Source organism: Myotis brandtii, unplaced genomic scaffold (assembly GCF_000412655.1).
Source record: "Myotis brandtii unplaced genomic scaffold, ASM41265v1 scaffold520, whole genome shotgun sequence".
Lineage (NCBI taxonomy): Eukaryota > Metazoa > Chordata > Mammalia > Chiroptera > Vespertilionidae > Myotis > Myotis brandtii.
The window spans coordinates 1,555,823-1,582,812 of NW_005369827.1; the positions used below are offsets into that span (position 1 = coordinate 1,555,823).

The 26,990-nt window shown below is 38.8% G+C and overlaps 1 long non-coding RNA gene across 1 annotated transcript in view; it reads right to left on the reverse strand.

Annotated features, from left to right (window-relative positions):
* Window positions 1-632: 632 nt before the first annotated feature.
* Window positions 633-26,990, reverse strand: part of LOC102259432 — a 40,695-nt gene continuing 14,337 nt past the window's right edge. The window contains exon 2 of the long non-coding RNA XR_001364251.1: window positions 633-732. This is a non-coding gene — a long non-coding RNA (uncharacterized LOC102259432). The remainder of the gene's footprint in view (window positions 733-26,990) is intronic.

Here is a 26,990-nt window from a genome sequence, read left to right on the forward strand (position 1 = left end):
TACCACTTTCTTTTGTTTCCCATCCCTGCCGTAGCGTACATAAAATTATCACCCACAGAATAATAATGCCTCCTATCTGTAGTGAATTATATAGTTGTGGAAGTGTATTTCCATATGTTGTAATTGGATTGCCATGAGTTAGCAGTTCTGATAGTTACTTTGACATCATCTGACAGGTGAAGTAACAAATGAGAAAAGGCGTGAGAATTGTTCAAGAAAATACAATCATCTTCTGTAGCTTGTACCAAGGCCCTTCCTTGTGTCCAACCCTTTTGAAGACAATGCTGACTGACATACCCTTGATCTCTATTTGTGGGTGTAAAAGACAAATTATAAGCAATACATAATTGTTCCTCATCTCTCCTAAGATGCTCACACATGCATACAGCAGCAGTAGTTTTTTCCTCCTAGGCCACCAAGATGTAAACTAAACAGAGAAATAAGGATTTATATTGTGGGTTCAAAATAACTTACTGTGTATAGCCACTCGTGTTGCCACAAAATTACACACCAGGTGCACATTGTCTAAGCAGCAGATACCTCATTGATAGGAATGAAAAAGTATGGTTTTCCTTAAGAAGAAAAGGATACCAGCAGGTGTACTCACCAAAAAACCACCAATTTGACTTGTCTGGTCCTTTACAGGATGTAGACCAAGAATTTACAGGGAAATTCAGGCAGCTTGCTTGGGATTTCTCAGTTCAATTTTTGGAGTGCCCTTTGAAGCAAATCCTATGGGTAAAAAAAAAATTGCTAGAAATGTTTTCTATTTCAATATAATTTTCATACATGCATTACAAATTTGGGGCCATTTTCTTTCAAAGGAAAATGGACTATCATTTCTCTATCATGTTAGCTACAAACCAAGAAATGCAACCCCTTTCCTTCTTCCTGTCCTTGAACGGGATCATAATAAGAAGATGACCAATTTCTTCCATTTCTTGTATTTCCCCCTCTCCCTTCTTTAGAGCACTCATGACTTCAAGATGAACAATATATGTTTAGGAAGGAATATAGATATAGTCTATATTGTATGCTTATAGACCCTTAATAAGTGAGGTGGTTCACTTTACAGGGCTGATAAATCTAGCTCATGGGCTGCCCCTCCTCATTTGGGGGGCTCTGCTACTCATCACTGATAGATCATCACACTCTATCCTGTGAATCCAGGGAGGATCTCAGAACCACTGAAACAACAACCACCATCACTGCCAACTGATGAGAGTTGCTGTGAAAGTGACTTGGTTTTCTGCCCTAAATGTGTAGTTGAGACGCTGCTGACAATGTTCTTTGCATGGAGAATCCCACAGGATTTGGGATCCTAAGATAAGAGACTTTAAAGTCATGATACAGAAAATATTCAAATTTAGGAGACTTAAGTTCAAGAGAAGGGTATTTCGGGTGAGACATTAAAATATACCCTAAGCACAAAACTTTTACCTTTATTTTACATCTGGATACATAATCAGCCCAACGTTAAGAATGTTCCCTCCCAACAACTGAGAGCCCTCCTTGAGCTGCATAAGATTCAATAGGGCACGGTGGCTGCAGCACCAGACTGGGAACTAGAGGACTAGTTTTTTTATGCTTTTTTTATTTTCCCAACTTTATTGACCAATATAATTGTATATGAATATAATTGTATATCAATGTAGAACATGATGGTTTGATAGTTTTAATTTTAGCTCTGCCATGACTTTTTCTGTGTTCTTAGGTAAATCATTTCACCTATTTGAGCCAAAGTTTGTTCCCTTAAAGAAAATAAGAAGTTGGATGACCAGTAGTTTTCAAACTTGTTTTTAACTTTTGTTTTGTTTTATTTCTTTAGAGATAGCACCCTTTCTTCCATCACACATGTGCCTAGATGCAGGAACAAAACTGAAAAAGCAGGAGCTGGCTGAAGTGGAGGCGGGATGATGTGGCAGGTCCCTCCAGCTCATCACCGATTCTGCTCCATCATCCACCAGAGCCATGAGGGGACCTCACAGGGCCTTTGGGACTACAGAGACCACAGTTTGAACCTGCTGATTAAATGGCCCCTGAAGACATTAGCAGCTCCAAAATGATTCTGCCCCGACTGTCTTTATATTGCAATGACTGGCAAAGCATTCAGTGGGATTCATGCCTTGATGGCAACACATGCAATAAAACAAGGAGCTGATTTTAATCCTTATTATCAATGATTTACTGGGGGGGAAACTACCACACCCTCAAATAAATCATAGAGTAACAGCTGTTAAGTTACTGCTGAAGTATATAACCTACACCCCCATCTGTATCCTGGATAACACCTAATGATCAACATCACAGTGTTTGATAAGTCAAAATAAACGTGCGAATTACAAGCTGCTCCTGAAATTAATCCTACCCTGCTGAGGCAACAGAATAAAACTTAGACGCCTGCACTATTCATCTACTAGCTAAGTTACTTCAGACACATTTATTTAACTTTTCTGAGCTTCACTTTCCGCATCCATAACGTGGAGATAATTCCTTGCAGAACTGTATGGAGAACAGATAAAATATTTATAAAGCACCATTCCTGGAACATATTATTTGTGCAGAATTGTGAGTTGTCTCTCTTTGCATAATGGCAAAATGTCCTCCTTTAAAAAATAGTGTCATAGTAATGGACATGTACACTCACGAATTGAAAGCAAATTACTAATATATAAACAAGACTATAGGTTTTACATAGTTTTGTATTATATCTTCATAAAGGAAAGGGGGTTATTGATGTGCCTCTAATGTCTATTCAAGAAACAGGAATTTTCCCCAAAATGAAACACGTAGGTTCAATTGTATGTTTCCAGACAACTCCAAATGTATTTCATAAAAATTTTAATGTTGTTTTGCCATAAAAATCTTCAAGTAAAACCCATATGCCATTTTGTCCTATGGCTTCACATTCTTCCTGTCACATTATTAGGTACCCCAAGGCACCCACTTTGAGAAGTCTAGCTCTAGTCCAAATTTTTTACTTTACTGCGGAGAAAACTTTTACCAAAGGTCGTATAACTTGGCATACTAATAGGAAATGGTCTCCGGACATGAATTGGGTTAATTCATTCACTTGCTCATTCTGTGAAACAGGTCTGGGTGTTGCTCACTACATGACAGAGTCTTTATGAAGACCCAATGGGGAAAATTTTCTAGATTCCAGTAGAATGAAAAGCTACTCTGAGCACGACGCTTGGTTTATTTTTATTGGGGGAGAGGGGCATGTGAATCTTAAAGTTGATTATGCAAATGTTTGTTGGACTTAAGACACCTGTGGCATCATCTTAATATGCCTACCCTGATTTTTTACCTTCCCTTCTTGTCATACCATATGTAGTTTTGAAAGCTGTTTCAAATCCATTTTTGGAATGAGGCAGGGTACAAATAAATACATAAAATTAATAAATGTATTTTTTCCCCAAAAGATGCTCTAATTTAATATCAAGTTCCATGTTACGTTCTGCTTGCTTCTCAACTCTCAGTCATAAAACGAGGCTAAGAATAACCTTTCATCTCCCCCTCCACCACTAAGGAATGAGAATTCTGTTTCTTATAAGCAAATCCTTTCTTAAGAGAAATCAATTGTGCACACTCAGAGATATTGGAACATGGGCCTAAAGCTCCCAGGAGACCATGGGGCAAGGGTCATACCACAGAGTTCAAGGGTCACTGCCACCAGCACCATCTGACCCTGGGCATGCCATGTGACTGAAGCTGATATCAACACCTTGTGTTAGAACTGTTATAAGGGTAAAATATGAAATTACATTTGAAAGCATCTTGTAAACTGCCAACCATCAGTTTCTGCCTGGATACCGGCAGTAGCCTCCCAGCTGACTTCGTCCCATCCGCTCTTGCCCACTGCAATCAATGCAGCTCTCATGGCAGGCAAGGTGACTTTTAAAAAACACACAATTTGATCATATCACCTTCCTGCTCAAACCTCTAAACAATATTCCTACTGACGTAGGATTAAGTCCAATATTCTTAGTAAGTCCTATAAGGAAGACTTTGGCTCCTTTTGTCAACTTCATCTTGCACATGCTGTTCCCAACTCTTCAAACCCGTGCTGGTCCCCATACTTACTCCCCCCGCACCCCCTCACCTACCCAGCTCACACTCATCCTTAAACCTCAGAAATCATCCCTGGAGTCCCCGAGACACGTTCCTGTAACGTCATGTAATCCCTCATAACACTAGGTTGAATCACATGAAATTGCCATTTTGGAGGAAAGAAATGCTAGTCTATTGGCAATTTGATATGGCTTAACCTTACAACAATTGGTATAATAGTGTTCCCCTCTAGTCAACTGTAAACTTTACTAGGGCAAAATCTATTCTGACTCACTACTATAAACCCTGTGTTCCACAGCCCTTCCTAGCACCCAGTAGGTGCTTAATTTTTAAATTACTATGCGATGTTATACTACCTTTTTAATGCTCAGCACATAACTTTTATATTGTCATTGGTAGTAAAAATGATGTTTTTATTCAAATGCTACTTCTATGTGTCAAGGAATAAAATGAAGAAATAGAACGAAAAAAATTACTTTTTAAGATTTTCATTTCTGGCATTTCTAGAAAGCATGAATCCTAGTAAGTATAATACACATCATTAGGGATAAAATTAGCCCACTGGTGTGGTATCACTCATGAATTTTTAAAAACTCAAATGTTTCTCACTGAAGGGCAGAATGAAAACAACTCAGCAAGGAAACCAGATGGTTTGGATGTCTCTCCTTTTACAGCTTTTGCGTGCAATAGCAAATCAGTCAGTGGGGAAAAGAAGCATCTAAAAGAGTGCTAGACTTGCAACAGGAGTTTTAAAGTACACTTCCCCATGATATTCAAAAGGAATGCATCCTAAAACTTACCCAATATGCCATATTTAGCGTCCCCCATGAAATGAACAGAACAAAGACCAAGTCTAAACCAAGTTGGGCTGATGTATGTGGTAGGTTAGGCTTCTTCACAAGCTAAGTACTTTAATGATATTAATAGTGTTAATAGCAGCTGACATTCAGTGAGTGCTTATTATGCACCAGGCACTGTGCTAAGCTTTTCTCGTACATTGTCTTATCAAATCACTTCCACAGCCCCATGAAGCAAATTCTAGGGTTGTTTTCATTCTGGAGGCTGCTCATTGGCTAAGGCCCCTTAATTGTAAGTGATGAAGCTAGGATTCAAACCCAGGAGTTCTGAGGCCAGACTCTGTGCTGTTAGCTATTCTGCTCTATGGAAGAATCTATTTGCTTCTGCACCCGTGTCTGGAAGGGTAGAAGTTGTGATGTAACAAAAATGGTGAGTTTTTATGAATTTATATTGCAGCTTTAGAGTTATTTATGACTCAAGAATTTTTTTCAAGAGTCCCAGAATTCAACTTTAAGCAGTAAAAGATATTCTCAACTTGGGTTAGAAATATGGGAGTTCAACTTTTTGGTTGAAGAGTGGAGAATGTCGGAGACTCATTAATATCATAGATTCAGAAATCCCTGGTTATCCAAGTTGTTCCCCAGCTTCTTGCAAAACCTGTCCCATTTTGGAAAGCTTTTGAGAAATCACAGAGACCCACAAAAGGAGTAAACAGAGCCCGCAATTTCACTTTCTACTGCTCAGTCAATAACTTCTAATCAGACTACTCTTTCTTGCTACATTTTAAAAAATTACCTACCTCTTTTAGTGGCAAGGAAAGGAACATACTAACATGCACACTATAGAAACAGAATTTTAAAAATAAATACAGATTATTAATCCTTTACATATGATTCATAGGTGGTGGTTATTGAGCTATCGCTCCCCACCCCCCTCAGTCTTTGTGCATTAACATTTGACCCTTTTTATAATATGCACCTTGTACCAGTGAAACCTAAGGCACCAGCTAGTTACTCATTAAACTTGGGTGCCAAGGGCCGACTTGTACAAATTACACTGTTAACTGCCTGGCCTGGCCTGTGTGCAGAAGTGGAAAAAAAGCAATCACCATAGCTGAGAAATTCTGTCATATCGGCAGAATTGAACTACAAATTGCAGCAATTCATGCCTGACCTCTGATCTGTGAAGTTAGTCTAAAACCTTTGACCCTCGGCTTGGAATTGAGAAACAGCATTTACTTGTGCTGGAGAAGATGGCTAGCAAGGATTCTCTGCTGTGAATTGTTAACTCTGTGATTATTGGTCAATCCCATCCACCTCCCACAAGGAGTCAGCCAGAGCAAGACTACAAGGAAGATCTTGAGAGTGACTTGCCATGAAGCGGCATTTTGAACAAATCTAATAAAAGTAAAAAGTTTCCGGATGCAAAAATCTTTAAACGAGTATGTAAAAATAATAAGAAAAGGGGGCATCTGAGATAATTTAAATTATTGGGCATTTATACTTAGTGACATATGCGTTAAAAAATTCTCTCTATAAATTAAACAAAAATAGCATTTTAACTAAATACTTTTTAAAATTTTACCAAATGGTACCATCTCTTATATCTTTAAACAAATGTATTAGTTAATTTCTGTTATAAAATACAACCCATATTAAGCCATCTTTGGGATAAAGCAATAATGGAAAACCAGTTATACTTTTTTTCGAACTCAAATTTACCTTCTAATAGTAAGCATTAGATGTAGGCTTTTGACAATAATAACAACATACATTTCTTATGTATACATTTTGTTGCAACACTGATTTTTCATTTTGTTCATAATGAGGAAGGTTTTTCTTTGGAGGATTAGCTTCCAGTGCTATTAAAATTGCTCCATTTTCCGATAGCAATCTGATTCTATTTTTCTTGTTTCTTCAAGTCAATATTAGAACAAATCTCAAATAGCATATAAAATATAACTAACCTACTCTTTATAATGAAAGTGAAATTTATTTGTAGTCTTTAAAGCATATAATCTACACGTAACTAATTCCATTTCATAAACTTTACTATTGGTTTGAAAAAGTGATTGATACAAGCATCTTCTTACACCATAACTTTTCTCAGAGAAAACATTCTGGTGGTAACCTTTATGCAGTAATTATCATAATGCTAATTCCATTAACTTGTTTTATTTTCATTATCTCACATCTTAAAATCACAGATTTCTTCTACAGAGACAGACTCTGAAAAGATTATAGAAAACAAGTGTGAGCCTTATTGATAAATTCCTGCAATTTATGAAATAATGACTTTGCGAAGACCTAGCTTTTAGTGTATTTAGCTGTTGGATGAACTGATTTTTTTTTTTTTTTTAGTTCATAACTTAAGAATTTTTATTTTGCTGCTAGAAGGTAAATGGTACAGTATTTGACATTCTCAGAAACTTCACTTTTTTTTTTTTGGCCTTCAATTAAAAACAAACAAAACGGATCATTTGTTTATTCGACCTGATCTGAATTACTTTAACCAAACACAACCATCTCATCCTCTCATACAATTTAAGCAAATAAGGCGTCCCCCTACCTTTCCAGTCCTGAAATCTGGATGCGGCAGGCTAATAGTAACAAAAGCTTTGCTTAAGCAACCTTCGCTCCTGATCCCAGGAACTGCGTGACTCTGCTAATACGGCACCTGGCTCCTCATTGGTCAGTGAGCTTTGTCCACTTAAATACCTTGGGAGTCATTTGCTAAGGGCACCTGGAATGAGCTTGGAGTGGGTGGTACGGAAAGAAGGGAGGTATTAAAACTGCCAGATACAAAATGCTCAACAGCAGCCAGAAAACTTCATGGAAATGCTACTGTAAGAAAAGACCCCAGAAGACAGAGAAGGAAATTTAACTGAAATATTTTATTCAAACACAAATACTGACTAAAAGGAGACAAATGATGTTTAAAATCCACCTTCCTAGAATAAGATGGGTGCCTACAACCTGTACCGCTTGGCGCAGACAAGAAAAACAGTAATTCCTACTTCCCCAGGGTTGTTGTGGGGATTGAATGAAAGAATTCACGTGAAGCACTCAGAAAATTTCTTGGCATATAGAAAGTTCTCAAAAAATGTTACTATGGCTTCTTAGAAATGTTATAGTTTTAGCAAAGGTTGCTTTTCTTTTCTTATTAATTCTAGGGTAAATGATCTGGATTGAGGACCCCTTTATCTTTCCTCGTAATGATTACCAACAATCCCGTTTATGATAAGCCTGGAAGGAAAAAGGATACAGGCAAAAATATGGCATAAACAAACTCTCATTTTGTTTTATCAATTTCAAGCTGGAAATGGATTTACTGGTAAAAAAAAAAAGTAGAGAAAAAGAAGAAAAAGAAGGGAGTGGTTAAGACAGGATTCACTGATAACAAAAACAGTCTGTATGTGACAACCGATCAGAAGGACTTGCAGAGTAAATACACCCCTTTTCAGGCAGTTAGGAGATGGAACCTCATCTAGAGGCTGAATCTGTGGGTCCAGGCAACGGGGAGATCGGAGGGACAGGGGGACTCAGGACGGCTCCTGAACGCCATGTGACATCTGGGAGTACAGACCTTCTGAACCAGGAATAAAATGAGCTCCGTGGCATGTAAAGAGAGAAACCCATCTGTAACTCTTCCTAAAACAAAGATTTCAAAGCGGTGGTCTCACAGTTTTCCCTTCGCGGTTATTCTGTAATTGTTAGCCTACCTAAATTCTATAAACCACAGCAATTTGAAGTAGCCTGGAGGGGAAGTAGAAAGGCCAGAGTGAACAAGAAAGTTTTAAATTTATTTACCTACCTCTATTTTTTTTTAAAGAGACAGTTTTATTACTTCCAAATAATATAATCTAAAGCTATCGATAGTAACTAGAAAATGCCAGAGGGTTAGTACAGGGTCAAAATCCAGAACAAGTCTAAGACTATAAATGTGTTAAATATTGTTTAAAACGGAATTGCTAGGTTCTGATGAAAGATATGGTCTTTGTAAGAAACTAGTTCTAAAGAATTCAAACAATATAGGAAAGTACACATAAAAAGTAAAGGTCACTCTCCTTCCACTGCCACTGGCATTGACTCCTACTACATAGTCCTCAATGGAGGCAAATGCATAAAACTACATCCACGGCATCATAGTGGACATGTCTTCTGAGAGATCTGACTTACAACAGCTTAAGTCATCCCTAGAGGAGTGACCTTTTGTCTTAACAAGCCACTAGAGTGGAGTGACAGCAGGCCAATCTGAGGTCTGGGGCTGTAGGAAAAAGAAAAAGAAAAAATACAGGTGGAAAATATAAGTTTGAGACCAGATAAGCTCTATGGTAGATTTGAAAAAAACAACAACAACAATACTCAGAACCTTCTGGGAGAGGAGGAAGTGCAGCCCTGGTGAACACATAATAGGAAAGCAGGAAACTGTTCTGTGGTCTATTTTAAACAGAAGTAATAATTAGTAAGGTCACCTTTACATCCTACTAAGAGTAGCATTATATATATTTTTTAGTGTTTTAAAATACCTAGAGGCTAAGATAGAGTTGATGTAAAGATCAAGTGAATTTGTGTTTGTTTTCTATATAACAGTATATACTTTTTCAGAAGTAGATTTTACACTATTTAGAATTTGAAAACCTTTGCTGAAATTGTTTATTGTATTAATGTATGACTACAGCATAAGAGGAAGATTCCGTATACACACACACACACACACACACACACACACACGCACACACACATATGCACACACACACACACACACACTAAATTACCAGTCTCCATCTGAAAAGATGTCCAAGATTGGCACTAAAACCATGTAACTGTACTGATGGTGTCCGCAATAATGGTTGACCATGAAACTAACCAACCACACCAGGAAAGTAAGCTCAAAGAGATGAGGGCATGCTATCCATTTGAGAGTCTAAAGAATGTGTATGACACACAGAACCCACCAGGAGAATGGCAAAATTATAACAAGGACTTGGCCTCAGCGACAGGCACTGTTTTCTTATGTTTGGATTTAATCTCGTTCACAGCATTCAATATTCTAGGACCATTAGTAAATTTCTACCCTGTGCCATTCCTTATGTTTGGATTTAATCTCGTTCACAGCATTCAATATTCTAGGACAATTAGTAAATTTCTACCCTGTGCCATTTCCTATTTTAGGCGCTCAAAATGGCAACATTTATTAATAGTAATAATAAAAAATCCCTGCTCTCTGGAGTTTTATTCCAGCTGGGAGTCAGAAAATAAATAACTCATAAAAACACCAATAATGTCAAGGTAGTCAATGCGGCTATATGCATTGTTTACATCCCTTTACCTGCCCACTTCCATCACTGCTTTAGACCAAAAGCCTTTCTCTGCTTTTATAAACCGGTATATCATTTCATAAACCTGTATGGTTAAAACCACCATAGTCTATTAATTTGTTAAATACCCCATCAATGGTATCAGCAGGAAGAATTAAGTAATTGCCACATCTGGGATGAAGAGTTTATCTGATCTGGACATTAGGAAAAGATCTGAAAGCTTTCGTTTTAAAACTTAAAATTGTATCTTCTCAATCGGTACAATTGTTTTAAAGAGTAAAATTATAATAGTAATTAACATTTGTGTATTTCATTCACTCAGTCAATATTATCAAGTGCCTTTTAAATGCCAGGCACTGTTCTAGGTACGGGGGCGACAGCAGTAAGCAGAACAGATAAAAATCCCTGCCCTGGTGAGCCCTACAAACCCGTGGGGGAGAAGGCACTGAATGGATAAATCCGTAAAATATGTAGTATGCTGGGCTGTGAAAGAGCGAAGGAGAAAAGGCAGCAGGGAAAGAGAACAGGAATGTGCGTGTGCCGTGTCTTCCTTCTTTCCTCCTTCTCCTCTTTCTTTCTTCCCCACACCCAGTCTCTCTATTTACCTATCCACCCTTCACCTTACTTCTCTGACCCTGCTAGTGACAGGCATTTCTGTACTTATGGAAAAGCTTGGGATGGTATCTTTGGAGCCAGATAGGAAAAACTTTAATGCTTGGGGAGTGAAACCATAACTTTAAAAAGCCACAAAATCTAGTTTAAATCTAAAGACAATTCTCTTTGTATCCCCCTCCCCCACCCACCCCCAAACTCTTCCTCCATTCTAGGCAGCATTCATCATTGTTTCTCAGAAGCCTGTTAGGTTTTATAGTGACTCCTTCTGCCCCTCTAACATAGCAAACTGTAGTGTCTGATAAGCTATGCAATTACCAGTCTTTATATATCCTATGGTAGTTCCACAGACTTTCTTTTTAAAAGAGGAAGTTCAGAATAAATATTGAATGTAGGTTGAGAGAGGAGACACCTATTACAAGTCATATATGATGTGTACAAGTTCAAACCCATGTTCCACTAGAGAAAAGCCAGCTACATTAAGTCATAATATAGCAGCAGATGTTCCCTCCTTAGAATGGGCAGTGAGGTTAACAAGAGCTCAGGAAGTGTGTGCTTTAGCCAAATATTATTAATAATTAAATGGTGTTTTACTAATTTCTACAAAATGGCCACAGAAATCCCCTAGCATTCTAGATTTACCAAGTAGAGTGCTTTTCCGTTCCAGTGGGTGTTTACTGAGTACTTTCAATAATAACTCCAAGGTAGATTCAAGCTCTGGGTGCCGTGTGGGGAGGGTGTGTGGGAAACGCAGTCCAAGACCTAGATCTGATGTGATCTCTATTAACGAGGAGCTAATAATGTTCTTGGAGAGACAATTAAATGTCAGTGAGAACATATAAAATACTAGACAAAACGAAGCACCATGTGCTGTGTGGATATGAAGAGCTATGGAGTCGGGTAGAGAGCATTGTCAAGTGACCGTGTGGAAAGCTTACGGAAAAAAAAGCCTGGAACTGCAATTGATTTACAGTAGTTTTAGGTACCACCATGGGCAGTCACAGGCCCACAACTTTAAAATATGCAATTTTCTGTTCTGTTCACTTTGTAATTAAAAACAACAATGACACTTTTTCCTGAAGAATTTCTTTATTTTAAGAATTAGGTATTATCAATATTGGTATTAATCTTAACTGTAATATATTTTTATAAGTATGATATCTTAATCAACCAGGAAATGGAATCTTGTCAGAGGCTTGAATAGCTGGCAAGGTATTGCGTAAGTTTTGTTATCTTTAAAAGACTAAGAACACTTTTTTGAATTATCTGTTCAACATATTATTTTACTACTTTCTAAAATAAGCTCTTACTTTTTGAGAACATAAAAGTAGATATTCTAAAGAAATTTAAAAAATAATATGGATGGTGAAGGCCTGTGGTGGAGGCGACGGGGGCGGGGGGAGGCCTAGAAGGGGTCATTGAGGGGAAAAGGGGACATATGTAATACTTGCAACAATAAAGGTTAAAAAAAGAAATATGGAAATAGTAGAAACCATGCAAAAAAAATCTAATGAATTAAAACTGGCTCCTGTGGATCTGTGAGCACAGGTTAAGTCATCACTTAAAAACATGGAAGGCTGATCAGTTTAAATAGGGTGCTAAAATTAGCAAGGAGTGTGCGTTCCAAAAAAAGAACAACATAAAATAGTACTGGAGCAAATCGTTTAGGCACAATGAGTCTAATTTACTATGAGCATATAGTAACTTTGCAAGACACCCGATTTTGAATTGGTTATATGAGCTATTCAATCATTCAACAGATGGTTACTGATCCCCTACTATGAGTCGCTTTGTTCTAGACCCTGGAGATGGTGCTGACCAAGAGAGACAAGGAGGTCCTTCCCATCATGTTGGGGAAACATACTAAACAAGCAAATATATATGTTTTGGGGGAGCAGAGTGATAAATGCTATGAGGAAGAATAAAGCAGGGTTAGGAGGGGGGCTGGGGGCTATTTTGGTTGGGGTGGTCAGGGAAGTCCTTTCTTGAGTAGGGACCTGATGTTTGGAGACCCAGAGCAAAAGGATTCCAGAAGAGGGAGAGACTACGCCAGGGGGTAGCTTGGGGTATCTGAAGAACACAGCAGGAAAGGGGCAGGGCAGCAGGAGAGGGTCAGATGAGGGCCTTATACAAAAGGACTCTGGGTTCTATTGAGCTATCGGAAGATTCTGAGCAGCGAAGTGACGTGATGTGATTTTCTTTTTCTTAAGATCACTCTGGCAGAGAAGAAATCAGAGGCGTGCAAAAGAGGAAGCAGAGGGGTAGTTTGGGAGGTTGTTCTGGTCATCCAGGGGATGGGACGATGGTGGCCTCCCTGAGAGTGGTAATGCTGGGCTGGTGAGACGTTAACTTTGAGTTGCATTTTAAAGGCAGAGTTCACAGAGCTGGTTTAATGGATGGCATGTATGATGACAGTATCCAGGATGATTAATATTTTCAGCCTGCGCATTGAGAGAAGTGTGGTGCCATAATACCACGTCAAAACGTTTTTTTATGGCATTGCATTGAGTCATAAAGCGTAAACACACAAACAGGCATATAGTGTGGGGTGCTGCTAATCACCAGGCAGCATATTAAAATGTTATTTTTAAAAATGTAGGTTTTAGGCAACCAATGCCCTCTGTCCTGAACTTCATTGCTAAACAGATTGTGCATGAATTGTGCGGTCTCTCCATTTCCGGTTTCCTCTGGTACTTTCATTGTTCTTTAACTCAAAAATATGTGTACACTATGGACAACTGATTTCAGGGCCAAGAAGCAACAAAATACCAAAATATAGTCACAGCAACTTACATTATTAAAAGGATAAAACACAAATTTAAGAGACACACTGGATGGGTTGGGGTGGGAGCGATCATACAAAAGGTCCATACTCTGGACACTGCCAAATTTGAGGGAAACAAAGACGTCATAAGAGCGGCCTGGAAACCTGTTGGGAAGCTCCCAGGGTCTCGTGGACAGTAGAGTTGGGGGATGTAACGAGTGGGCCCCTCCCTCATTCTCCACTCTGCAGGCCTCTCTAGTCCATACTCTTTTCATCTTGGGCTTCATAACCCTATTCTTACTCGGTCCCCCTCATAACTATGACCTGCTTTTGCATAATTTTTGTTATTGACCCTGTTTCTCTCTGTCCCTCAACACCGACCGAGGTCTAGAACCTTCTTCTCTTGCCCCTGTACGTCCACTCCTCACAATTACATTACTTGCTTTCCATTCCTCCATTAAAAAGCATATTAGCCCCGGCCGGTCTGGCTCAGTGGATAGAGCATCAGCCTGTGAATTGAAGGGTCCCAGGTCTGAGTCCGGTAAATGGCACATGCCCTGGTTGTGGGCTCCATACCCAATGGGGGGGGGGGGCGTGCAGGAGGCAGCCAATCAATGATTCTCTGTCATTGATGTTTCTATCTCTCTCCCTCTCCCTTCCTCTCCGAAATCAATAAAAAAATATATATAAATACTATTCATTGATTTAGATATCCTGTTAGCTAATAACATAAAGAATGCCAATTAATTTATACATGATACACACACACTCATATATATGTGTGTGTGTGTGTGTGTGTGTGTATGGTATTTATATTTTAATGTCTCTCTTTAGGAATTACAAATGACTTTCAAACCCAACAAAATGTTCAATCTCACATTGGTAAGCAAATATATTAAAGCCAAATATTATAAACAATTCCACTTTTAATCAATAAAATTAGCAAATATTTTTTAAAATAATAGTTCATTGATTTTTTTTTAAGAGAAGAAGGGAGAAGACAAACATACTAATAGATGTGAGAGCCCAACATCTATCAGTTGCCTCCTGCACGCCCCTTAGTGGGGATTGAGCCCCAAACCTGGGCATGTGCCCTTGACCAGGAATCAAAACAGCAACTTTTCAGGGCACAGGACGACACCCAATCAACTGAGCCACACAGGCCAGGGTGAATTCGCAAATACTTAAAGTGAATAATGCTAAAATTTCATTATTCAGTAAGGTAAGTATAAATTGATCAAAAACATTCTTTTAAAAAGAGACTTTCTAATACATATGAAGAGCCCTGGAAAATGTTCACTGTCTTCACTTACTAATTATGTCTTTAAGAATCCACACTAAAGAAATAATTTAAAAAAATGAAGTTTACATACAAAGATGTTTATCTTGGAATTTTTAATAAAAACTCTGTAACTACCCAAATCCTTGACCTTAAAGGAATAGTTAAATAAATGGTGGTATACAAGCTACTAAAAATTACATTTATAAAGAATTTTAATGTCCTGAATAAAGGTTTTAGGTAAGACTAAGAAAATACACATAAAACTGCATGGATCACATAATCTCAATTGATACTATGGAAATAAAAACTAGAAAAATATAACAAAATATTGACAGTGGTTGTCTCTGGGTAGTAAAAGTATTGAATATGGGTGATTTAAAGTTTTCCTTTTTATGCACTTCTGCATTTTAACATTATACACACATACATTTGTTATATAACTTTAGCATATATAACTTTGATCATCAATTTAAAATGATTTGATAAAATAAATCTCTTTGTTTAAGCCCCATTCTCTCCTTTTCAGCCCATCATTAAGTTCTGCCCCTTCTCTTCCTTTCCTCTCTCAGACTGAGCTCAGCATTAACCATGCACAACCTCCCACCTCCACCCCTTTGCTCTCCTCCCTGCTAACCATGTTCCCTGTAACCATCCTGAGAGTGGTTAGGAGGAAATGTCTACCCTAAGTATGGCTGGGATCATGTTACCCCTAGGAAGGGAATTCGGTATGATCCTTGGTCATCCATACACTCCAAGCTTTTGATCATGAACTGCAAATCTTTGGTAATTTCCCTTTGTTCCTCTCAACCTCAATAGATCCACATCCACGTGCAAAACCCCCAGGACTACCATCTCTTTTCTCTAATCAGACCCTTGTTTTCCTTCCTAACTCCTTCTAAGAGGCTTCTTACCCAGGTATCTGCTTTTCTGCAAACAACTCTACTGCCATGTTGCTTAGAGCATCCCTTCCTTCTTTATAGATTTGGCAATGGCTGTGCTTGTCATTTGCAATCAGACTTGCAAAATGGATGGAAGTTCCTGTTTCATCACAACGTTGCCTAAATAGCAATTGCTTCTGGTATACATAAACTCTAAGTCCACATTTGAAAATTAAAACTTATACACAAAGTTTAAGGCAGTCTTGTAATAAATGAGATACTGGACACCGGTAGTCAGTTTTTTGTTTGTTTGTTCACATAGTTGTCATTTGCTTGCATGACAAGATGATAGCTACCTCTGGGGTCTATCCAAGGCATTTGCTTTCAACCTCTCTCCCCTGCCCAGCAAATACACACAGAAATTCACTAAACTGGGCTCAATAGTTGCTTGTGATAAGAATTTCAAACTATTGGTAAAATATTTTTGAGTTACAACATGGAGCCATACATCATAATAAGAAATTTTAGCTTAAGAATCACTGTGAGCTCTGGCCAGGTAGCTCAATTGGTTACAACGTTGTCCTGATAAGCCAAGGTTGCAAGTTTGATCCCTGGTCAGGGCACATATAAGAATCAACTAATGAGTGCATAAATATGTGGAACAACAAATCAATGTTTCTCTCTCTCTCTCTCTCTCTCTCACACACACACACACACAAATTAATCCATGAATAATAAATAAAAGAATCATTGTGAAACAAAGACCTTAATGTTCAATCTCTTGAGCTGTTTGGTGAACAGCTATGGAGTCATTAGGAGGAAGGAGAAGCACATTGCCAGCTGCTGTCTCTGAGTAGTGGGAACATGCGTGTATGTGCCTCTGCAGTGCTACCGGATTGATTCCAGGCTTCTGATTTGAAATGCATATGTGCCTCTGACACCTCAGCGATGGGAAGCATCATTTCTCCAGCTCCGTTTTACAGACAGGGAAGCCAAGACATGGCGAGGGAGCAGCTTATTAACAGTATGCTTTTAGAAATGCCAACACTGAAAGCGTCAGTTCCCGAGCTCCAAGTGAAACTATGAAAAATTTATATGAAAATCACTTTGATCTGAAGTGTTAATGAAAATAATAGTGTCATGACTCCTTGTAATTACTCAAACGGACAATTTTTTAAATTGGAAATACACCTTTCTGTGAAAACACACTTTTATGAAGGGGAAGTAGATACAGCCCTCAAACAGAAGCATGTGATTAACAGTAACTACTTACTAAGTTTCTTTTGAGTAGTTGTCACTAATGCATTGATTGGAAGTAAAACTACAAAAAAAATCATGATTAAATGAGGAAACAGAATGCCATTAATGGTATTTACTTCTCTTACAGAAATGAAGAAGTAGAAATTTTTATATTTTAAAAATCTCCATTTTAGACTCTATATGAACATACATATGTGCCAAAAGAGACATCAGTTAGTAACTGAACTTGGGTTGAAAAATTAAACAACCAAACATAGTAGCTAAGGTTGACACTGAGAATTTATCTAAATTTCAACTTAAACTTTTCTTTCTATCAAGAACTGAGCATTAAACAGAATTCAGAAATATTTACTAAAATGAAAAAAAAGACAAACTACAAATGAGGTGGGTTGCAGCACATACGATGAAGAGTCAATTTTCTTAATATGTTAGAGCTCTTACAAAAGTAAGAAAAAGATAACAATAAATATGAGCAGAGATAAGAAGGGACAGTTTGCAGAAAAATAAAATTATATGGCCAATAAACATAAAAAATATGTTCAACTTTATTCAAATTGAATTTTTAAATAGAAATCTAAATAACAAACAGGGACTCGGATTAATTTTGGATCCCAGTAGTTAGTGCCAGTACTTCTTTAAGCAGTCACTGGAGTGGAAGGGACCTAAAATCCCAACAGCCACCAAAGCTTAGTCCCTGTGCTCCCCCAGGAGGAAGCAACCTTAGATGGTCAAGGGTCATCTCTTAGCTCTTTTACACCAGAGTGGAACTTTTATTGAGGATTAGCAGATGAAACTGAATGATACAAAAAGGAAACTAGAATGAATCAGAGTCTCAGGAACTGAGATGTTCCTTGTGGTTAGTGATTTCACCTCTACACAATCCATTCCTTTCCTATCAAAACCCAGTGTCTAGATATGATGTAGAGTACACACACACACACACACACACACACACACACACACACACACAACCTTTACACCTGCCTCAGTGTGTGTGTAGCTTAACTTGATATCTTGTCATTCTTTTTTCTTTAAAAAAATATCATTTATTGATATCAGAGAAGAAAGGAGAGGGAGAGAAACAGTGCTCATGAAACATCAGTGATGAAAGGGAATCATTGATTGGCTGCCTCCTGCACGCCTCACACTGGGGATGTAGCCTGCAACTGGGCCATGTGCCCTGACTGGGAATCGAACAGTGACCTCCTGGTTCATAGGTCGATGCTCAATCACCTAGCCATGCCGGCCGGACTAAAAATAATATACAGTGCTAATGGCCTAAAAGTTTTGGGAAACAGTTGACAGCCAATACTGATTACTAATATTGAACTACAAACCTGGAGAGAGATGTGTGCTGCTGATCCCAGGCCACACTATTTGTCTAATTTTAGAACCCACGGCCTGCAGGCTCCTCAACACCTCTTGTGCCCATCTTTCACATCCTTATATAATTATTTGCATGGCTACACAAAGAACAAGAATGGCATGCTCCACATATGAAGAAATAAATGAAATTTGTTATTATTAATATTTCTGACTATTCATACTAAATTCAGTCTTCCAAAAAACAAATATACTTTTCACCTAACTTTGGATATAATTCAACTTCTTGATTTATATACCAAAGAAAGCTAATTAACAATTTGTAGATTGAGTTATTTTCTTCATGTTTTCCCTAGTATTTTCTAATTTCTCTGCACCTTTGGGACCAGAAAAAAAGCAGGCGTAAAGGTGTGTGTGTATGTGTCCACATATTTTCTACTTAAAGTGATGTTTTTTTATAAAAATAATATTTTATTTCTTTTTCCTATAGGTAAAATGGAAATAACTATTTCCCTATATCTACCTCAGATATGTTGTGAGGAAAAAATATGCAGTATGCATGAAAGTATTCTACATTTTCAGGAAGAGAAGCAACTTATTATTAAAATAATGCTTGCTTATTATTTCAATATTTATATTCAAATGGTAATAACATAAAAATACCTAGCTATAGTTAATAAAATATTGCTTTGTTTGAAGGTTTGAGAATATCTTAGCTAATACCATTCATAAATAATAACTACAGGTAGCTATATTTATATGTTTAAGGAGGCTAACTCAAGGTTCCAGAATAGCATTGATCCATACCCCTCTTCTTCTTGTAAAAGTAATGGTCATTCTTTGGTTGAAGGATGAAAATAACAATGTCCGTACTTTTATTTATTCCTGAGAAGTGCCCGTCAGACACATAATGGCAGCCGTGTGCCTTGAAGCTGCAATGAGAACTTGCTACCCCCATAAAGCCTCAGATAACAGGACTTGAATGTGACGTCCTAAAGGGGGTTCAGAGAAGGGCATTTCTGGCCCCACCTCAGGAGGAGAACCTTACAAGACTGAAATTAGAATTTTTCAGGGATAGCATTTTTTTTTCTTTTTAAAAAAATATATTTTTGTTGATTTCAGAGAGAAGGGGAGGGAGAGAGAGATAGAAACATCAATGATGAGAATGAATGATCCATCAGCTGCCTCCTGCACACCCCACACTGGGGATCCAGCCCCAAACCTGGGCATGTGCCCCGATTGGGAATTGAACTGTGACCTCCTGGTTCATAGGTTGATGCTCAACTACTGAGCAACACTGGCTGGGCTAGTGATACCATTTTCATGATTTATGGTTCTCCCATCCTGAGTTCGTTTCAAATTTGTTTAGGAAAATATTTCCTGCTGTTGTTCTCATCTCATCGTTAAAGTCTGGATGGATGATCAAGTAAGTAATGTCTGTGCTCATCCTAAGAAAAGAGCTCGTGTTTGAAAGTAACATCCAGGGCTGCCACATCCCAGGAGGAAATCTGTCTCAGCACCTGGTAGCAAACAGAGGTGAGGTTCATCCTGGTAGCATGTTCGGGTGAGGTCATGGATGGTCAGCCAAGTACAAACTAATGGAAATACAACTCAGGGCTCTGTAGCTACCTTACATAGAGTTAGCTCAGCATAGACCCATCTGACCTAACAACAACCACAACAAAACACAAGAATAGCTAATTCTTACTGAGCATTTGCTCTGTACCAACTCTGGGCTAAGTACATCACATGTTAGCTTATTTATTCCTGACAACAACGCTAGGAGGTAGTGACTATCTTTCAGGTTATTTTACAAATGTGTACACTGAGGCTTAAAGAACTTAAATGAGTTGCCCAAAGCTTCACAGCTATTAAGTGGCAGAGACGGAATTCACACCCAGGCAGCCAGACTGCAGAGCCCATGCTTCGATCCCAGAATCACAGTGCCACAGGGGCGCCATCACAGTGGGAGGCCAGCGCTCACCAGTTCTCCTCTGTGTACCTGCTTCATGTATTCAGTTGCGTTGTCACTGTCCTCAAAGGAGGAAGTCTGAAGGCACTGACTCAGACTCAGCATTGGTCATTCAAGCTCACAAATTGTCTTGTGAGACAGAGAAAGAAGGCAATGAAAAGGCCGTCAACAACCTAACCTTCCACTTTAGGAAACTAGAAAAATAAGAGCAAAGTAAACTTGACACAGCAGGAATGGAAATAAATAAGAACAAGGAATTAAATGGAAATGGAGAATAGAAAAAACAATAAAGAAAATAAATGAAATCAAAGTTGGTTCTTTGAAAAGATCAACGACTTTGACACACTTTTGCCTAGAATGACCAAGAAAATAAGAGAGAAAACTACTACTGACCTCATGGAAATAGAAAATATTATAAGGGAATACTATAAACAACCGTATGCCAGCATATTAGATAACCTGCTTGTAAAAGACAAATTCCTAGAAAGACAACTATCAAAACAGACTCAAGAAGAAATAGAAAATTTGAATAGACTTATAACATATGAAAAGATTGAATTCATAATAAAAAAAAGCACTCCTTCTGAGACGAAAAGTTCCCCATGGTATCTGCGTGCACAAGTGTGTGTGAGGTTCGCTGGGGATGGGAGTCTGGGGTCAGACCACTGCCAAACTTCCTCCCCAGCTGCAGCAAGCAACAACTCTCCTTCATCTTCCTCGCCTACCTCCCTTCCTCTATCATCCTCATCACCCAGCCAACCTTGCTTTCCCAGAGCAGGTGAACAGAACAAAAACAATCTGTAGAGTCCAGTAGACACGAGCTCAACTAACCTTATCCCTTTCTATTTGGGAACCTTGGACAAGGCTCAGACGTCAAATTTGTACCATGAAGACCACATGTTTCCAGAGTTCTCACTCTGAGCTGGGTACTGAGAATACACACCTGAAGAAGACACAAACTCTGTAGCTGAAAAAGTCATAGTCTAGTAGGAGACACAAATATAAACAAATAATGACTACAGTGCCGCGGGAGATGGTATCATGAAGAAGAGAAGGATTAATTCTCCCAATGGTTGAGAAGGAGGCTTAGGGAATGGCTATGAGACTTCAATAGACAATGTGTCCACAGGACACTTGGCACATACCAGGTGATCAAAGGACTCTAGGAATTTAGAAGAAAAAAAATTGTACTGAAAAGGACCCCTCACCACACCAGCCAGAGTATTATCAATTAAAGAAAGCTGGGCATCTGTTTTTATTTTTGAAGATATTAATTATAATATATCTCTGTATTGTATTAGATAGGTATTAATTATCATAAATTTATATTATAACAAAGAAATGTGGATATCTGGAGGTTAATACTGTAAATTTTAACCCATAATTCTAATTTTAGCTCATTAAAACATCCAGTAAAATGGTCCAAAAAAATAAAATCCTTGACTCTTCCTTCAATCACTCAATACATATTTATTGACCTCCTATGATGTGGTATCAGGCAACAGAGACATAAAATTGAACTTTCAACAAGTATGCAAATGAGTAGGGGAGCTAAAGCAAGTCCTTAGTAATTGTAATAATGGCAGGATACCACGCTGCCTATATTTTCCCTCAGTATTTGCTCAGGAGGCCATCTTGCTCTTGAAACAAAACAGGGAGATAATGCTGATAATGTTGGTTCTTTCCTGATCAGACCTGTACTTTGACACTAATTTCTAGAACTAGGTATTTGCAAATGTGCTTCCCTTTGGTTAAAAAAGAAATGATAAAGTTTCTCAATAGAGACAAGTCAAGCACGCGGTGTTCTCAGAGCAAACTCTTGCTGAAATGATAAAACCTCCAGCAGTTATCAAGAGGCTTAGCTGCCTAGATAAACAACCCTGAGAGTCAGTAAATCCATGCATGCAAGGAACATGGTGTAATTCAACTTCGGAGTCCGTGGCATAAGATTCCTAAGGCAGACATCAGTGAAGCACCTGCACTGAGGAAAGGAAGCCCAGGAGCATAAAAGATACCTACTTTCTCCTGCCCATCCCCCTTCCCACAGAAGACCTCTCCATGTCCCAGAACTCAGGTGCAGGGCACCATGCAGGTGAACCAGAGTCCGCTAAAGAAAGCTGTAGGGTTTTCCTTAGGAATGAGAGTTGTATGAACAATATAAGTCGGACATTTTCAAAAATAAAACCAACAGTGAGGGCAACAGAGATACAGATGGGGGGAAAAATCCTGATGACCTATTTTGAATCCTTTGATCCCATCATGGTCCACTCTTTGGAATTTCTAGCTAAGTGAATATATACAGGGTGAGGCAAAAGTAGGTTTACAGTTGTTAGTATGGAAAATAATACAATAATTAGTAAGTAATAATACAAGGAGAAACTGTGCTTTGCGGACTTACTATGGTAAGCCAACTTTCGCCCCACTCTATATATGTGTGTAATTTGATATCTTTGTTGGTTGATTAATTCCTTAAACTATTTGAAATTGGGTTTCTGTCACTTACAACCAAGAGTCCTAACTAACAAAGGGTCTCACTAGACCTCTTTTCTTTGGTATATATTTTTATGGGGATGGGGTAGCCAAGTAGGTCACACAGTAATCTCACCTGACCCATTCATTCTTTCTATTATTTTCTCCAGTTCAACAAACATCCTCTCCAGGTCTCATAAAAAGCTGCCATTTTCCCTCCTAGTAAAATTTTACTTCATGCATCTTCGCCCTTACTGAAAGGGCATTTTATTTTTGGTAGAAGAGCGATACTAATCTGATGTATCTTTGAAGAGCAGTGCTGGCATTCAAACGGAAAGCTGACAAAGGACACTGCAATTAAAGAAGGTTCCTCCTAGAAGTTTCTTATATTTAACTTATGGAAAGTTGTCCGATCACACACACACACACACACACACACACACACACACACTCCCCCCCCTCTCTCTGTAGTAGTAGTAGTAGTAGTAGTAGTAGAAGAAGCTTACAGAAAATTCTCTTATTCATGGAGAGAGCTTTTTTGCAATGATCATAGCCTAATGCCACTGAAGTGCAGACCCTAAAAGGCCCTGTCATCTGTGGATGTCATGTCTGTGTCTGCTGTCCTGAGCCGTGTTGACTGGGACTGCTCAAAGGACCCACGTGTACAAATACAGTTATATGATTACTAGAGGCCCGGTGCATGAATCCGGCCTGGCCTGTGCCCTCTCACAATCTGGGACCCCTCGAGATATGTCGGAGGCCCAGTGCACGGATTCAGCCCAATCCCCGCAGGGCAGGTCAAGGGATGCACCAGGTCTCTAGTATGCATATAAGATCTTTGGTTAATCTCTTCCCACCCGCCCCCCTACCCCCTTCCCTCTAAGATACATCAGTCTGTTCCATGTTTCCATGCCTGTGCGTTGAGCGTCTGCCCCCTGGTGGTCAGTGCATGTCATAGCTACCAGTCAAGCGGTCGGTCGCTTAGGCTTTTATATAGATTTAAAAACTAATGAAAACTAAGAGAATACAAATTCAAAACAAGTTTCCTTCACTTTGTATGATGAACTGTAATGCTCATTATTTAAAAACAATTCTCTAATTCTAGAAGGCAGAGACAAATGTCCAGAGCTGTTACCAGCCTACCTTTAAAACTCTAATGTCCATTTCAGTTTGAACTTAGTTCATGAGCAAGCTGGTTTTGCGTAGTCTGGTAAATATGCACTTGGTTTGCGCATGTAATCAGCAGTGAACCCTCTAGTATGTATATCCCAGAATGCCAGTTACCTAACATTGATTCTTCTTTAAATTCCCTTTCCTGAATATACTTAAATTATTGCTCAATCTAGAAATTCCCCTTAGGAATCCTTGAAAAGCAAACACTAGTACAAATTCTATTAAAAAGTAAGTATGACAGTGGATATAATAACCTTTAATTGCTAGAAACATAAGGTGCACACACCGAGTTTTCATTTCTAACACAATGTATAAATGTGGCTGTGACTGGTATTGTAACAAACTGGAGAGGTTGTTACAGCTAGCTTCGGATGAGTCTGTTCAGTTAGTTCAGGCATTACCATCTCTATGCATTAACAACTCACACCTCATGTTAATAGTAGGTACTCAATAAACACTTATTAAATGAATACACAAATAAGGGGGATTGCAAACCAAAAATTTTCAAATAGAAAAGCCCCATGGTCATTAAAAAATACATCAAAGTGGGTAAAATTTAAGATATACAGTATATGGATTTTATACATTAACAAGAAGGCCTTTTGATTATAAAATGTCATTTATTTAAATTTTCGGGTGCCTAGAAATAGCATGGAGAAGTTTTCCTACATCAGAAATGCAACTTTGTGCCCTAGCCGGTTTGGCTCAGTGGATAGAGCGTCGGCTTGCAGATCCAAAGGTCCCGGGTTCAATTCCAGTCAAGGGCATGTACCTCGATTGCAGGCTCCTCCCCAGCCCTGCAGGAGGCAACCAATTGATGAGTTTCTCTCACATGAATGTTTTTCTGTCTTTCCCTCTCTCTTCTGCTCTGCCTAAAAATCAATGGAAAAATATCCTCAGGTGAGGACTAACAAAAACAAAAAGATCAAATTATGTTGTATACCTGAAACTAGTATATTATATACCAATTTTACCTCAATTTAAAAAAAGAAATGAGATTGCTGTTTATTTAGGCACTTTTCTCCCTAAAAACTCTGTGAGGAAGCAATTACAACTTCAGAATCACATCTTATTTAATCATTTCCCTCTGTTGTTCCCCAAGCACACTTCCTTACAACATATTGTGTCTACGTTATGGCTGGTTATAGGTACATTGCTGACCATAGATATAATGTCTTGATATTGCTTCCATCCTTTCATTCATCTATTGAGTATACTGTGCTTTGCCCAACAGGAGGTACATAATGAATCAGCAATATAACAGACACGTCACAGCTGGAGAACACCATCTAGCAGTTCCATACTATAAACACCTTGAAGACCAAAAGATATGTCTTATTCCTACCTGTGTCCTCAAAGCTTAGCACAAACTTGAGAAATGTTTGCTGACTTGAAACACACCTTAGAGATCATCTAGCTCAACAGCTCATTTCCTGGTGGTGACTGGATTATTTCACAAGGTAACAAAGCTATTAGTGGTAGGGCAGGACTGAAGGTCAAATTTCCTTTCCCTCAATCCAAACTTCATGTAAAATTCATTTTATGATTGATTCCAAATCAATTTATAATTCAAGTGGCATTGTGTGATAGTTATTTTCTGTTAGCTCAAAAGCCCACTAATGTCTTAAGGTAGTGGTTCTCAACCTTCCTAATGCCGCGACCCTTTAATACAGTTCCTCATGTTGTGGTGACCCCCAACTATAAAATTATTTTCTTTGCTACTTCATAACTGTAATTTTGCTACTGTTATGAATTGTAATGTAAATATCTGATATGCAGGATGTATTTTCATTGTTACAAATTGAACATAATTAAAGCATAGTGATGAATCACAAAAACAATATGTAATTATATATGTGTTTTCCGATGGTCTTAGGCGACCCCTGTGAAAGGGTCGTTTGACCCCCAAAGGGATCACGACCCACAGGTTGAGAACCGCTGTCTTAAGGAATCAGGTGTCCTTAAAGCTCCAATTTATTGATGAAACACTGCAATTTATTGGGCATGCTCTTCAAAATTGAGCATTATGAGTTTATCCAGCTAGGTGAAGTTTTTAAATACCATAATAATGAAGATTAATAATTAGTTATGCCATATGTTAATATTCTGGTTAAAAGCTTCATTTTATTTTAAAATGTATCTGTACTCCTAGGTATTCATCCAAGAGAAATAAAAACGTGTTCACAAAGTCTTATACAAGAATGTTTATAGCCCTAGCTGGTTTGGTTCAGTGGATAGAGAGTCAGCCTGTGGATAGAAGGCTCCAGGATTCGATTCCTGGTCAGGGCACATGCCCAGGTTGTCAGCTCGATCCCCAGTGGGGGGCGTGTAGGAGGTAGCCGATCAACGATTCTCTCTCATCATTGATGTTTCTATCTCTCTCTCCCTTGCCCTTCCTCTCTGAAATCAATAAAAATATATTAATAACAATTAAAGAATGTTTATAGCAGCCTGGCTGGTGTGGCTCAGTTGTTGAGCATCAACCCATGAACCAGGACATCACGGTTTAATTCTTGGTCAGGGCACATGCCAGGTTGCGGGCTCAATTTCCAGTGGGGGGTGTACAGGAGGCAGCCAATAGATGGTTTCTCATTCATTGACGTTTCTATCTCTCTCTCCCACTCCCTAAATATATATCCTATCTAATAAAAGAGAAACATGGTAATTAGCGTACGACCGCTACCCTTCCCATTGGCTAATCAGGGCGATATGCAAATTAACTGCCAGCCAAGATGGCGGTTAACCGCCAACAAAGATGGCGGCTAATTTGCATACGTAGGCACAATGCTGGGAGGCAAAAGGGAAAGGACAGAAGAAGCCCCCTGCCACTGACGGTGATCGGAAACCCAGGGGGGAGCTAAGAGCCGGGGGCTGCCTTTGCCCTGCCCCCCAGCTGTGATCAGAGAACTGGGCGCCTTTGCCGCCCCCGCCAGTGATAGCAGGAAGCAGGGGTGGAGCCAGCAATGGGAGCTGGGCAGGGACGGAGCCGGCAGTCCGGGGAGCTAGGGATCCCTTGCCCAGGCCTAAAGCCTTGGCCAAAGACGTTAGGCCTGGGCAGGGGCGGA